This window comes from Mastacembelus armatus, chromosome 13 (assembly GCF_900324485.2).
Source record: "Mastacembelus armatus chromosome 13, fMasArm1.2, whole genome shotgun sequence".
Lineage (NCBI taxonomy): Eukaryota > Metazoa > Chordata > Actinopteri > Synbranchiformes > Mastacembelidae > Mastacembelus > Mastacembelus armatus.
The window spans coordinates 12,243,464-12,259,866 of NC_046645.1; the positions used below are offsets into that span (position 1 = coordinate 12,243,464).

A 16,403-nucleotide genomic window follows, 5' to 3' on the forward strand; every position below is an offset into this window, starting at 1 on the left:
GAATGTCACTAACCTTGTGCTCTCTCTCCCCCCTAGTTTGTGCTCTGTCCTCTCTCTCTCTGTTCTCTTTCTTTACCTTGTGCAGGTGTCCCCGGTCCTGGAGCTGTTTATTGCTGATGTGCAGTTACTGGCCCCACCAACCTGCAGTGTCTATTTGTTGTTTATTTTTGCTGTTCTTTTCTCTCTCCTCTATCCACTCACCCCAACCGGTCGAGGCAGATGGCCGCCCAAACTGAACCCGGTTCTACTGGAGGTTTTTTCTTCCGTTAAAGAGAGTTTTTCCTCTCCACTGTCCCTAAGTACTTGCTCATAAGGGATTTGATGGGTTTTTTGTTTTGGTAAAGTGCCTTGAGATGATTTGTATTGTGATTTGGCAATATACAAATAAAATTGAATTGAATTTAATTGAATTGAATGAAAGCGATAACAGGAAATGATCTGCAACCCACTGGGCCAAACTGAACCCAGGAACATAATCTAGAACCACAGCCTGACCCAAATGCTTAACAGCTGGTGGGACACAACAAAGCACATGATAACGGCTAACCTGGGCACACAAGCAACAACCTAGACCAAAGTAAAAATACACTCCCATAACCAAAGGGAAGCATGAACACATCCCCAGCTTCCTGGCACACTCACTACCGACAAGCACCTAAAACTGTCCAGTTCCTACAGGAGTCTCAACTTTTGTTGGGTACTCCAACTGTCAATAAAGGCAGTCTTGGTTTGTGTTACTACAACCTCTGAATCATTAGCCTGTACAATACATCACTAGAGGAAGTAGTACTGTATATTTCTATTATAATCATGAGCAATTAAGCAAAGAAAACGACTAAGTGGAGCGCATTTGTAAGAACCCCTGCAACAGTGCTATCTATCAAAATTGTATTTGATTTCAATCATAGAAAGAATGACACAAGGAGGTTTGGCTTTTGAAAGAGTAAAAATTCACTTAAACCAGCGGATTTCACACAATTTTCTCTTATTTCTAATTGTTTACTTGTGTTATGATTTCATTTTAGAGTATATTGAAACATTATATCAAACTACAGACATTTTTATAACAACTGGAAAACTGATACTATCCTTAACTTTTGACTAGTAGTGTATGTCCTTCACATACAACACGTTTCATACCTACAAGAGTCCTCTTTCAGCCAAGCCGGAGACAGGCCTCCAGAGGAGAGCACCATGGTATGACGTGTGTGAATTTTTTTGGCTTCTCCACCAGTGATAGCAGCTCCTTCACCAGTGCATGGAAATGAGTACCCAACAGCCAATTGTGACTGATTGGACCGTCAGTATGTGCCAAGCAGCCAAAATTGGCAGTGGCAGCTGACTGACTGACAGATGCACTAGAGAGACCTGTCAGACAACCTAAATGCTAAAACATCCTCGGGAGAAGAAGGAACAGGTTACCCCAGGTGGGGAAGCCATCAGTTCTTCATACATCCTCATTGTGGCAACAATGTAAGAACAGGCAGGATACAGTTTAGAGAATGACATGTTTAATAGTCTAGCAGGAGAAATCACGAGCAGACCGTCCAGGACGGGTCGATTTGCAGCCTTCCTGATGGCTTTATAACCACTGAGCAAATAAGTTACACAACACATGAATCATGGTTATACAACATGTTTACAGAAATCTAATTAGTAAGAACCTGTGACTAGCTGTGTCTTCGTGCAATCCCCTGCTGACATAAAAAGCCACGCTATCTAATAAGCGTCATTACCCAAGTTTCTTCAGAACAGTCCCCAGTGATCATTTCCAGGCTGCTGCTCTGGCCAAGCTGGTGAAACACTGGTTGGACGTGGATAGGTGCTGGCAACTGGGATTTTAATCAGTTTTTATTGGTTTTTAATGAAACGGATTGAAACCAAAATTCCTTGTTCAGGACACAATAAATAAATAAATCAATAAAATAAAAAATAAAGGTGTCTTTTGTGTTTCTCCATAATGTTGACATGTATTTAAAACAGATTTGTCTTTATATTTGTATAATATCATGTACTGTAATGTGTCTCCAGGTCAACAGCTATAGCATTTGCATCCCCTGGAGACATGATGATCCTGTTGGAGGAGCTGTCCCGTAAACCTTCCCCACCTCGTCAGTGGATAGGCAGTGAGTCCTGGGTAACTCACACAGACATGTTGAGTTTCACATTCTGTGCCGGAGCTGTCGGATTTGGGATTCAGAAATCTGTCATCCCAGGTCTAAGAAACGTCCTGTTGGATCTCTCTCCCACTAAAGTGGCCACTTCGCCAGTTCGGTCACCGCTTGATTGGCTGGGGCACCAGAAGTCATCCATGGTCAGCTGTGCATGAAAGGGCCAAACAGGGATGAGGACAGTGACATGACATCTGTGACACAACAAAGTTTTTTAACTCCTCCACCAATGACAGGAAATCTTTCATTGGTACATGAAAGTGAGGACCAAACAGACAATCCTGATGGATGGGGCCTTCCAGCAGCTCCCTCCTGACTGACTGGAAAGGAAGAAAAACTGCAGACAAATGTAGCAGTGGACCAGTATCTGCCAGGCAGCAATGCAGGCCCAGCCTTCCATCTTGCTCACCTAAAGTATGGTCAGTTGGAAAGGTGACCCCAGATTTCACGTCTAAATCTTTGTTAGTATGTGATTTGATAAGTGATCATCAAATTGCTTTTCTCTGATTTTTTGAAATCTGTTTGCCCCAGAAAAATGCAAGTAATAAACCCTTGACCTAAAGATTGTTATAACTAATTTGAGAGCCTCATCCTTAGCCTTTTACGCCTAACCTGGGAAATGCAAAGACAAATTCTAATGTTATTCTATACTCTCCACCTGTCCCCTACTCAGAGATTTTAAAAGAATTTCCAGTTCTTCCTTTCTGATTTAATACTTGTGAAATTGCCCAGGCATATTCCTTTGTCTTTGTTGATTACTTGCCATCCCTGTTGGATTGACTCTGTTTTGGACCGGCTACTCCATGTTTTTGGACTGCACTCCCAGGTTTATGCTTTTATTTAGTGTGCCTGTTGTGCAATGCACACTATATATTATTCACTATACTTATTATTATTCTTCCAAACAATATGTTGGAATACTCGTCTTGCAATTTTGAGAAAACCCCACCAAGAAATACCTCAAAACGTGCAGCTCTATGAGGAAAGGTATGCTATGACTTTTAGTGGCATTTTGTGTTACCATGGTGACAAAAATTTCCCCATTGAAACATTATGAAGTTTGCTCTCAATCTGTCATAAAAATCAGAGATGAGGCTTTTATTTTGAAAACAGGTCATGTGGCAGGGTGCTCATGTGACCAATTAAAATCTGTCTTTTAAATTTGAACAAATTAGTAAGTTAGAGGCTATTTATAAACATTGTGATAATGCAGTTGTATGCAATGTAAATACCTTGATTTTTCATTATACACTGGGTAATATACTATGAATAACCTGCTTCAATCTGCATCAAACTCATGTCTATTTTCTGTATGTCATAGAGAGGTACTGTTTTGTCAAAATATCAAGAAATGATTTCTGTCACATTTACATTGTGTGTTACATTTATTCACTTTATTCTATATTTTTATCACCGAATGAAAATGTAATTACAAATGAAACAATATTTTAAAAGGAAATGACAAAATTCCAAATAACATAATCTTAACAACAACAAAACAAAGGCAACATTTTGTGAAACTGTACTAGGGTTGATTTTTGTTCATCAGATGTTTCTTGGTGTTCTTCTCTGGCTTAAACAAAATGATAAAACACTTTGGAGCAAATATACACAATATTAGTCCAAAACTGGAGGCCAGAATGGCAAATATCTCCACAGCCACAGTAAACTTCCCAGGAGAGCTGACATATGCTGGGATAAAAGTGATCCAGACTGCACAGAATATCAGCATGCTGAAGGTGATAAACTTGGCTTCGTTAAAATTATCAGGGAGTTTCCGGGCCAGGACAGCAAACACAAAGCAAAAGACAGCCAGCAGGCCTATGTACCCGAGCACAGCCCAGAACCCAATAGCTGAGCCTAACGCACACTCCAGGATGATTCTTTCTTTGTATATGGTGAAGTTTTTCATTGGAAAAGGGGGACTAACAATCAACCAAACAGTACATATTAAAACTTGGATAAATGTAAATGATAATACAGTCATTCTTTGCTGTAGAGGACCAAACCATTTCATGACATTACTACCTGGAAGTGTAGCTTTGAAGGCCATTAACACCACCATAGTTTTCCCCAGAACACAAGAGATACAGAGGACAAAGGTGATCCCAAACGCTGTGTGGCGCAGCATGCAGGACCACTCAGAGGGTGCTCCAATGAAAGTTAATGAACATAAGAAACACAGAGTCAGGGAGAAGAGCAGCAGGAAGCTCAGCTCAGAGTTGTTGGCCCTGACAATCGGGGATGTTCTGTGTTGAAAGAATATAGTCGCTGTTATAATGGCCAGACAGGCACCACCAACTGAGAAAGTAGCCAGAATGACTCCCAGGATCTCACTGAAGGAAAGAAACTCTACAGGCTTGGGAACACATGTGTCTTTCTCTGCATTAGGCCAGAACTCATTGGGACAAGGGAAACAATCAGTGGAATCTGAAAATATAAATCAAAAAGGACCTTTAGCAGTCCCATCATTGATGTGGTGATATACATGAGAAAACACTGGATTTTACCTGTAGCATTGCTAATCTCTCCCTCAGGACATGGTACACAATCATAACAGCAGATGGGTTTTCCTTTCTGCAGAACTTTATGAGTTCCTTTAGGACAGCTGTCAGTGCACACTGACACAGGAACCTGACGGACACAATACACAATGACAGAATCACACAGATATGCAGTTTTGATACAACAGCTGATATGATTCAGTTCACCAATGTTGAATATATCAATGTTCCTCACTTGTGTCCTGCCTTCCACCCAGGTGATGTTCCTGTTGATATGGAACTCCTGGCCCAGTGGCAGTGATGCATCATATTGCCCTACTGTCACAAACACAATGCTGCCACTCTCACTTTTCTGCCAGTTAACCAGCTCATATGTGGCCACAGGATCCCCATTGGCATCAAATGACACAGGATAACCATTTTGGGAAAAATTTACTTTCTTCAGATGAGTAAGAACCTGTGAGGACAATGAGGGAGGAATAGCAACAAACTGTGTAAAATAAATAAATAAGAATAGTTCTTAATTTCGTAAAAGGGACATCATTGCTAAATAAGGGTACTGGTTTCTTCAATTATTCACTTGAACTGACCTGTTTGGGCTCTATGCTGCTGATTCTGTCACACTGAGTTGTAGAATTAGTCTCCTGACACACTGCATTATGAATGGCATGTGCTATTGCATAAACAGCCTTGTACACCATGTTGGTGTTTCTGAGTTCAGATGTGTCAGTGTATGTGTTCTGGAGTTTCTGTAGGTCCTCGGTTCCATCACACACATTTTTGACTGTGGCAGCACCTACAAACATACAGAGATTTTTAGTTTTGACAATTATCTACACATCCATTCTCTACTACTTATCCATCGCAGTTGGGCTGGACTGACACATGGGCAAAACTAATGGGTCTCCCTGCACAAATCGCCAGTCCATCACAGGGCTGACATACAGAGACTAACAATTCACATTCACATTCACATTCACCAATTAACCTAAGCACAATCTGCATGTGTTTGGACTGTGTGGCGGTGGTGGGATGGGGCTGGAGGGGCAAATACCTGGACAAAAACCTCCATACACATGGGTAGAATATGCAAAATCCACACAGAAAGACCTGATGGTTGAATAAGATTTGAATGTGTAACCATCTTGCTGTGAGATGGTTACTACCATGACACCCACAATGACAATAATGTTACTACTTTCAGAAAACATCCATCCATCCATTTTCTATACCCACTTATTCCTTAACCAAGGTCACAGGGACCTGGTGGATCTTATCCCAGCTCTCTTTCAGGTGGAAGGCAGGGGTACACCCTGGACAATTTAGAGGCACTGATCAACCTAACATGCATATTTGTGGACTGTGGGAGGAAACCGGAGTACTCAGAGGAAACTCACGCAAGCACAGGGAGGAACAAACAAACTCCACACCGAAAGGCTGGGTTGCAAACCCACAGCCTTCTTGCTGTGAGGCATGAGTGCTAAGCACCCATCCACCATGCTGCCCACATTACTATTCATTATTATGTATTTTTTTTCAGTTTTCATTTAGTTTGCTTTTGTAAATTAAGCAGATCAGATTGTCATTTGCACAAACTCATATATTTATATTTCTCTAATACAGTGTGTAAAATGTTTGCTCCATTCTGCATGTCAACTCACATTGACATTAAAATACATGAAGATCTGAAAGCAATCTCTTTTAATAGACTAGCATAATCAATGAAAATGAACATCTACAGTAACTGATAAATTATATTAATAACCTTTATTTATCTTGGTGGCCTGTAAAGTGCTTTTATATTTAACTTAAACCATTATATAAGTGGTTTTTCACATCCACCTCAATGTAGGCTTTCAACAAACAAAATAACACAACCACATCAACACAGTTGTAATTACCTCTTATGTTAATGTAGAAAAAAGAAATAAAACAATATGTAAGTCTCTCACTTTTTTCCAGTCTGCAGTTGAATGCACTCTCCCAGAACTCAGTAAGAATTGGGGAGGCTACCACTTTAGTAGGAGACAGATCCAGCAGGAAGTTTCTCAGTCCTGGGATGACAGATTTCTGAATCCCAAATCCAATGGCTCCATCACAGAAACTGAACCTAAGCATGTCTGCATGGGTTATCCAGGACTGACTGCCTATCCACTGACGAGGTGGGGAAGGTTACACGAGACAGCTCCTCCAGCAGGATCCTCATGTCTCCAGATGCTGCAAATGCAACAACAACCATAGCCGTTGACCTAGAGACACATTACAGTGCATTTTATTATACCAATATTAGCACTTATCACTTTCTCTTGCAATTATAAACACAAAGTATATTTTAGTTTTCAGTTTTTTGAATCCAAAGTATTGTCTCAGTGTTTTACATAATATATAGAACATAATTTCCTACAAAAAAGTTCTATATTTTCTTCTATTTTCCCCCATTCTATTTCTTTCTTTTCAATTCTCTTTCTGTGTGTGTGTGTGCGCGTGGGTGTGTGTGTGTGTGTGTGTGTGTGTGTGTGTGTGCATTTGTGTGTGTGCATTTGTGTATATACAGGGCAAGAACACAAGCACAATCAGAGATGTAGAAACCTGCGGATAACATCAGCCACTCTCTGGATCCTGCTACGTGGGTTGGTCCGATAGAAAGATTCAGAGTATTCAACACAGATCCCCTCTTTGTGTGCTGCCTCCAGAAAAGACGCCATGCCATTATTTCCATAGTCAGAATCTGAACGGACAGCACCTATCCAAGTCCAGCCAAAGTGTTTCACCAGATTGACCAGAGCAGCAGCCTGGAAATGGTCACTGGGAATTGTTCTGAGGAAATTCGAATACTGATGCTTATCAGATAGGCATGCACAAGTGGCAGAGTAACTCACCTGAAGAAAGAATACAGTATGGTTCTGTAACGATACTGACTGATTATAAAGTCAGTATGGGTATATTATACAATATTATACTAAAGCATAGTTTGTCAAAAATGTAACATATTTACTTGAGGAATATTAAAGGACCCAATGATCCGTGAAATGGTGATGGATGGTGTGGAATCAGATTCACCAACAACAGCCATCACCATACCAGATTTTGAGCAGTTATCTCTGGTATAAAACTCAGGGTCCAGACCATTAGAAAGCTGAAATGCCACATGCATCGCCATGGGCACTGAGGCACATGAGTCATAGATCTGATAACCGAGCCTGATGCCTGGGAGCAGCTTTGTACTGTTGTTAATCTCCTCAATGGCAAAGACCATTGCACGAGAGAAGTGCAGTCCACGGCCGTTAATGCTGCAAACAGATACTCATGTTACTTTTGAAATGCAAGATAAGTGAGAAGGAGAATTCACAATTTTCATAAAAAACATGTACTGAAAGAGAATTGAAATTCATAGTTACACTTACAGTACTGTTTTTGTTAGCTGATACAGCAAACCTCTACAACAAACCATTTTTTTCAGTTAGGGAGGACAATAATTCATCATATGGGCCCAACCTAATATTGTTATGAACGCCTGTAATTGACATGAGCTAATATTGATTTGATCCTTAATGTGAAAAAGAAGAAAAATTTTTAAAAGTATTCAATAGTACACAAAAGAGACTTTGCAAGAAGCTTGTAATAACATCCTTCAAATGAAAACATACATACACACACAATATCACATCCTTTTTTTCCCCCATTGTTCCCTCTTACTAACCTCCCTCTGCACTTCAGTGGCTCAGGCACTGTGTTGTAGTTATGCTCCACTGTTTGTGCATAAAGGTGTATAGGGAAAACAACCCCAATAACGTAATCACCATCCATTGAGAAGACAGAAGGAAGAGTGGTACCTTGCAGTTTACATTTCACAGATAAAACCTCAGCACTGACCCCAGCAGCAGCTCTAATCTCTGTGCACCCATCACTTTGTTTCAGACCATCCCAACAACCATTCAACGTAAGAGCTGAGTTCAACCCAGTCAAACCCAGAGCTAATCTCAGACCAATAAAGAGAAAAGAGATCTCCATCTCTCAGGTGCATCTGTGCACAAGTGTGTTTTCACTGGTTTATAAAGGTTTTCTGACTCAAGTCTCTTGCTCTCTGCTGTACCTCAGCCTACATCAGACAGGGGGGGCCCTTACCTAATTTGTTTTATTTAGCTCAAATTATTTTAATTTGTTGGGCTGAATATAATTATAATTTTCACAAAATACCTGAGTTTCTTTTCTCCTTTTCTAATTTAGTGTTGTAAACATCAGATATCTCCCTAATTTTGTACTATCCTGTTTTGCTCATACTGCCTATGCTGCTCCGGAGATATTAAATTTTCAATTGTTATTATTTCCCGCTTTATTTCTTATTGACTTCACTTTGTGTTTATGGCTGTTCATATTAATAAATGCTGAATATAAAGCTGGGAATGCTAGTGTAATATTTTTTAAGGACCACACCTTGGTCATAGTATGTGTGATATATTCATTATGTCTGATATATATCAAATTCAATGCAGTTTAACTGCAATGTTATCTTTACATAAATATAACATCATAACAATGTATCATCATAAATATTAACAATTCGTATTTCTTTTCTTTTCCAATACTGAGAAGCAGTGGATCCCCAAAGTCCATCCATCCATCCATTTTCTACCGCTTATCCGGGGCCGGGTCGCGGGGGCAGTAGCCGAATCAGGGATACCCAGACTTCCTTCTCCTTGGACACTTCCTCCAGCTCTTCCGGGGGGACACCGAGGCGTTCCCAGGCCAGCTGGGAGACATAGTCCCTCCAGCGTGTCCTGGGTCTTCCCCGGGGCCTCCTCCCGGTGGGACATGCCCGGAACACCTCCCCAGGAAGGCGCCCAGGAAGCATCCGAAACAGATGCCCGAGCCACCTCAACTGACTCCTCTCGATGTGGAGGAGCAGCGGCTCTACTCCAAGCTCCTCCCGGGTGACCGAGCTCCTCACCCTATCTCTAAGGGAGCACCCGGCCACCCTGCGGAGGAAGCTCATTTCAGCCGCTTGTATCCGCGATCTCGTTCTTTCGGTCATGACCCAGAGCTCATGACCATAGGTGAGAGTAGGAACGTAGATTGACCGGTAAATCGAGAGCTTCGCCTTCCGGCTCAGCTCCTTCTTCACCACAACGGACCGGTACACCGACCGCATTACTGCTGCCGATGCCCCGATCCGTCTTTCAATCTCACGTTCCGTCCTTCCCTCACTCGTGAACAAGACCCCGAGATACTCAAACTCCTCCACTTGAGGCAGGATCTCTCCCCTGGCCTGGAGATGGCAAACCACCTTTTTCCGGTTGAGTACCATGGCCTCGGACTTGGAGGTGCTGATTCTCATCCCAGCCGCTTCACACTCGGTTGCAAACCGCCCCAGCGAACGCTGGAGATCCTGGCTCGATGGAGCCAACAGGACAACATCATCTGCAAAAAGCAGAGATGAAATCCTGTGGTCCCCGAACTGGACTCCCTCCGGCCCCTGGCTGCGCCTAGAAATTCTGTCCATAAAAGTAATGAACAGAACCGGTGACAAAGGGCAGCCCTGCCGGAGTCCAACGTGTACTGGGAACAGGTCTGACTTACTGCCGGCAATGCGAACCAAGCTCCTGCTCCGTTTGTACAGAGACCGGATAGCCCTCAGCAAACGGCCCCGGACCCCATACTCCTGGAGCACCTCCCACAGGATGTCACGAGGGACCCGGTCGAATGCCTTCTCCAAGTCTCCAACACATGTGGACTGGTTGGGCAAACTCCCATGAACCCTCGAGCACCCTCGAGAGTGTGTAGAGCTGGTCCAGTGTTCCACGCCCAGGACGGAAACCGCATTGTTCCTTCTGGATCCGAGGTTCGACCACCGGCCGGATCCTCCTCTCCAGCACCCTGGCATAGACCTTCCCTGGGAGGCTGAGGAGTGTGATCCCTCTGTAGTTGGAACACACCCTCCGGTCCCCCTTCTTAAAACGAGGAACCACCACCCCGGTCTGCCAATCCAGGGGTACTGTCCCCGAACGCCACGCGATGTTGCACAGGCGTGTCAGCCATGACAGCCCAACAACATCCAGAGACTTGAGGTACTCGGGACGGATCTCATCCACCCCCGGTGCTTTGCCACCGAGGAGCTGCCGAACTACCTCAGTGACTTCGGCTTGGGTGATGGATGGATCAGCCTCCGAATCCCCAGCCCCTGCTTCCCTTATGGAAGACGTGTTGACAGGATTGAGGAGATCCTCGAAGTATTCCTTCCACCGTCCAACGATATCCCCAGTCGAGGTCAGCAGCTCACCACTTCCACTGTAAACAGCGTTGGTAGAGCACTGCTTCCCCCTCCTGAGGCGCCGGACAGTTTGCCAGAATTTCTTCGGGGCCGACAGGTAGTCCTTCTCCATGGCCTCACCGAACTCCTCCCATACCCGAGTTTTTGCCTCCATCACCGCCTGGGCTGCAGCACGCTTGGCCCTGCGGTACCTGTCAGCTGCTTCGGAAGTCCCACAAGCCAACCAAGCTCGGTAGGATTCCTTCTTCAGCTTGACGGCATCCCTTACCTCCGGTGTCCACCACCGGGTTCGGGGATTGCCGCCACGACAGGCACCCGAAACCTTACGGCCACAGCTCCTAGCCGCCGCGTCGACAATGGAGGTGGAAAATATGGTCCATTCGGACTCAATGTCCCCAGCCTCCCCCGGGATCTGGTAGAAGCTCTCTCGGAGGTGTGAGTTAAAGACCCCCCTGACAGTGGGTTCGGCCAAACATTCCCAACAGACCCTCACAATACGTTTGGGCCTGCCAAGTCTGTCCCGCTTCCTCCTCCGCCAGCGGATCCAACTCACCACCAGGTGGTGATCAGTTGACAGCTCTGCCCCTCTCTTCACCCGAGTGTCCAAGACATACGGCCGAATGTCAGATGACACGACCTCCCGCACAAGCTCAGGCTCCTTCCCCCCCAGTGAGGTGACATTCCATGTCCCTAGAGCCAGTTTCAGCATCCAGGGATCGGGTCGCCGAGGTCCCCGTCCTCGACCACTGCCCGATCCACTATGCACCGGCCCCTTATGGATCCTCCTGCGGGTGGTGGGTCCACAGAAGGACGGCCCCACGTCACTCTTTCGGGCTTTGCCCGGCTGGGCCCCATCGGGGGAGACCCAGCCACCAGGCGCTTGCCTACGAGCCCGAACCCCAGGCCTGGCTCCAGGGTGGGGCCCCGGCTTCGCCATGCCGGGCGACGTCATGGTCTTCGATTGTCGCTCCCCTTATGGATCCCCAAAGTCTTATTTTATAAATCAATTCTCATGTTTTTGCATCTTTTTCATTAAAAAATGAGAAACATCAGATTGATGTCTTTATTCAATACTGTAGCCAGACCACTGTTGTACCGACACACAAACAATTTGGATATACTCTTAGCATTCAGTGCTGAAACACTGCTGTTAGGCCCAAGATCCCTGTTTTTCTGTCTGTTCCTTATTTGGTTAGTTCCTGTTTCCTTCTGTGTTCATTTCCGAGGCAGCCTTGCTCATCAGATAGTGGTAGATTATGATAGATTATTTTTACCTGTGTTAATCAGTCCTTAGTTTTGTGTGTACATATCTCCTGCGTCCCTTTGTTCCCTGTCGAAGCATTGGTGATTATAGCGTATAGTGTGTAGGTGATGCTTACCTCAGCTCGTGTTTCGCGTTCCTGTTCTTGTTCAAGTTCTTGTCCTGTCTGCCTGCCTGCCTGCCCGCAGAGAGGCGGAGATTACTTATGTTTTGTACCTGAGCCTGGAAGATCCAGGTAAATAAATGTGTTGTCCTGCACGTGGGTTCTCACCTCTTCCTTCATCACACGCCACACCAAGACTCTAACAACTGCAGGACATAGTTAACAACCACTGGTATGATATTTTCACCTGAGATTATTGTATGTTAGTTGGGTGCAGTCCTCTGGGCTATTGTTTACTGATCCTATTTTGTTCTCACACCAGTGCACTGAAAAGTAAATTGTATAAGCTCACATGAAGTGGGCACCATAGTCTGTCTGAAACATGTGCCTCAATCATGTCCGCATCTCTCCCAGTTCAGACAGAATCTTCCCATAAAAAAAACAGCCTTTTCTTTAGCAAGCTCAGGGGACAAGTTGGGCCCACAACCCAGTGGGCTACATCCAATTTGCAGCAGCTTTGGTTACAATACATAACCATGTTCTGTGTTATTGGTGTGCTCTGCCCTCTGGGCTATTGCTTATGAGTAAAAGCTCCCCTACCCTTCCGCTCCCTTCCCTTCCCCTCTCTTCCTCTCCTCCCACCTCACATGTATATTCCACCATTGAATGTCACTAACCTTGTGCTCTCTCTCCTCCCTAGTTTGTGCTCTCTCCCTCTCTCTCTCTGTTCTTTTCCTGTACCTTCTGCAGGTGTCCCTGGTCCTGGAGCTGTTTATCGCTGATGTGCAGTTACTGGCCCCACCAATCTTCAGTGTCTAATTGTTGTTTATTTTTGCTGTTCGTTTCTCTCTCCTCTATCCACTCACCCCAACCGGTTGAGGCAGATTGAGCCCTGCTGAAACTGAGCCCAGTTCTGCTGGAGAGTTTTTCCTCTCCACTGTCCCTAAGTACTTGCTCATAAGGGATTTGTTGGGTTTTTTGTTTTTGTAAAGTGCCTTGAGATGATTTGTATTGTGATTTGGTGCTATACAAATAAAATTGAATTGTATTGAATTGAAATTAATTGAATTGAATTGAATTGAATTAAAGTGATAACAGGAAATGATATGCAACCCACTGGGCCAAACTGAACCCAAGGACATAATCTAGAACCACAGCCTGACCCAACTGCATAACAGCTGATGGGACACAACAAAGCACATGATAACAGCTAACCTGGGCACACAAGCAACAACCTAGACCAAAGTAAAAACACACTCCCATAACCAAAGAGAAGCATGAACACATCCCCAGCTTCCTGGCACATTCACTATTGACAAGCAGCTAAAACTGTCCAGTTCCTACAGGAGTCTCAACTTTTGTTGGGTACTCAAAACAAACTCTGTCTATGAAGGCAGTCTTGGTTTGTGTTACTACAACCTCTGAATCATTAGCTTCAACAATACAGCACTACAGGAAGTAGTACTGAATATTTCTATTACAATGGTGAGCAATTAGGCAAAGAAAACGACTAAGTGGAGTGCATTTTGAGAACCCCTGCAACAGTGCTATCTATCCAAATTGTATTTGATTTCAATCATAGAAAGAATGACACAAGGAGGTTTGCCTTTTGAAAGAGTAAAAATTCACTTACACCAGCATTCCACACAATTTTCTCTTATTTCTAATAGTTTACTTGTGTTATGATTTCATTTTAGAGTATATTGAAACATTATATCAAACTACAGACATTTTTATAACAACTGGAAATCTGATAATATCCTTAACTTTTGACTAGAAGTGTATGTCCTTCACATACAACACATTTGATACCCATAAGAGTCCTCTTTCAGCCAAGCCGGAGATAGGCCTCCAGAGGAGAGCACCATGGTATGACGTGTGAATTTTTTTGGCTTCTCCACCAGTGACAGCAGCTCCTTCACCAGTGCATGGAAATGAGTACCCAACAGCCAATTGTGACTGATTGGACCATCAGTATGTGCCAAGCAGCCAAAATTGGCAGTGGCAGCTGACTGACTGACAGATGCACTAGAGAGACCTGTCAGACAACCTAAATGCTAAAACATCCTCGGGAGAAGAAGGAACAGGTTACCCCAGGTGGGGAAGCCATCAGTTCTTCATACATCCTCATTGTGGCAACAATGTAAGAACAGGCAGGATACAGTTTAGAGAATGACATGTTTAATAGTCTAGCAGGAGAAATCACGAGCAGACCATCCAGGACAGGCCGATTTGCAACCTTCCTGATGGCTTTATAACCACTGAGCAAATAAGTTACACAACACATGTATCATGGTTATACAACATGTTTACAGAAATCTAATTAGTAAGAACCTGTGACTAGCTGTGTCTTCGTGCAATCCCCTGCTGACATAAAAAGCCACGCTATCTGATAAGCGTCAGTACCCAAGTTTCTTCAGAACAATCCCCAGTGATCATTTCCAGGCTGCTGCTCTGGCCAAGCTGGTGAAACACTGGTTGGACGTGGATAGGTGCTGGCAACTGGATTTTAAATAATTTTTATTGGTCTTTAATGAAACGGATTGAAACCAAAATTCCTTGTTCAGGACACAATAAATAAATAAATAAATCAATCAATAAAATGAAAAATAAAGGCATCTTTTGTGTTTGTCCATAATGTTGACATGTATTTAAAACAGATTTGTCTTTATATTTGTATAATATCATGTACTGTAATGTGTCTCCAGGTCAACAGCTATAGCATTTGAATCCCCTGGAGACATGATGATCCTGTTGGAGGAGCTGTCCCGTAAACCTTCCCCACCTCGTCAGTGGATAGGCAGTGAGTCCTGGGTAACTCACACAGAAATGTTGAGTTTCATATTCTGTGCCGGAGCTGTCGGATTTGGTATTCAGAAATCTGTCATCCCAGGTCTAAGAAACTTCCTGTTGGATCTCTCTCCCACTAAAGTGGCTACTTTGCCAGTTCGGCCACCGCTTGATTGGCTGGGGCACCAGAAGTCATCCATGGTCAGCTGTGCATGAAAGGGCCAAAAAGGGATGAGGACAGTGACATGACATCTGTGACACAACAACGTTTTTTAACTCCTCCACCAATGACAGGAAATCTTTCATTGGTACATGAAAGTGAGGACCAAACAGACAATCCTGATGGATGGGGCCTTCCAGCAGCTCCCTCCTGACTGACTGGAAAGGAAGAAAAACTGCAGACAAATGTAGCAGTGGACCAGTATCTGCCAGGCAGCAATGCAGGCCCAGCCTTCCATCTTGCTCACCTAAAGTATGGTCAGTTGGAAAGGTGACCCCAGATTTCACGTCTAAATCTCTGTTAGTATATGATTTGATAAGTGATCATCAAATTGCTTTTCTCTGATTTTTTGAAATCTGTTTGCCCCAGAAAAATGCAAGTAATAAACCCTTGACCTAAAGATTGTTATAACTAATTTGAGAGCCTCATCCTTAGCCTTTTACGCCTAACCTGGGAAATGCAAAGACAAATTCTAATGTTATTCTATACTCTCCACCTGTCCCCTACTCAGAGATTTTAAAAGAATTTCCAGTTCTTCCTTTCTGATTTAATACTTGTGTAATTGCCCAGGCATATTCCTTTGTCTTTGTTGATTACTTGCCATCCCTGTTGGATTGACTCTGTTTTGGACCGGCTACTCCATGTTTTTGGACTGCACTCCCAGGTTTATGCTTTTATTTAGTGTGCCTGTTGTGCAATGCACACTATATATTATTCACTATACTTATTATTATTCTTCCATACAATATGTTGGAATACTCGTCTTGCAGTTTTGAGAAAACCCCACCAAGAAATACCTCAAAACGTGCGGCTCGATCAGGAAAGGTATGCTATGACTTTTAGTGGCATTTTGTGTTACCATAGTGACAAAAATTTCCCCATTGAAAGATTATGAAGTTTGCTCTCAATCTGTCATAAAAATCAGAGATGAGGCTTTTATTTTAAAAACAGGTCATGTAGCAAGGTGCTCATGTGACCAATTAAAATCTGTCTTTTAAATTTGAACACATAAGTAAGTTAGAGGCTATTTAAAAATATTGTGATAATGCAGTTGTATGCAATGTAAATACCTTGATTTTTCATTAT

The 16,403-nt window shown here is 43.5% G+C and overlaps 1 pseudogene; it reads right to left on the reverse strand.

The window, feature by feature from the left end:
• Positions 1-3,696: 3,696 nt before the first annotated feature.
• On the reverse strand, positions 3,697-8,524 carry LOC113134409 (extracellular calcium-sensing receptor-like; annotated as a pseudogene).
• Positions 8,525-16,403: the final 7,879 nt, after the last annotated feature.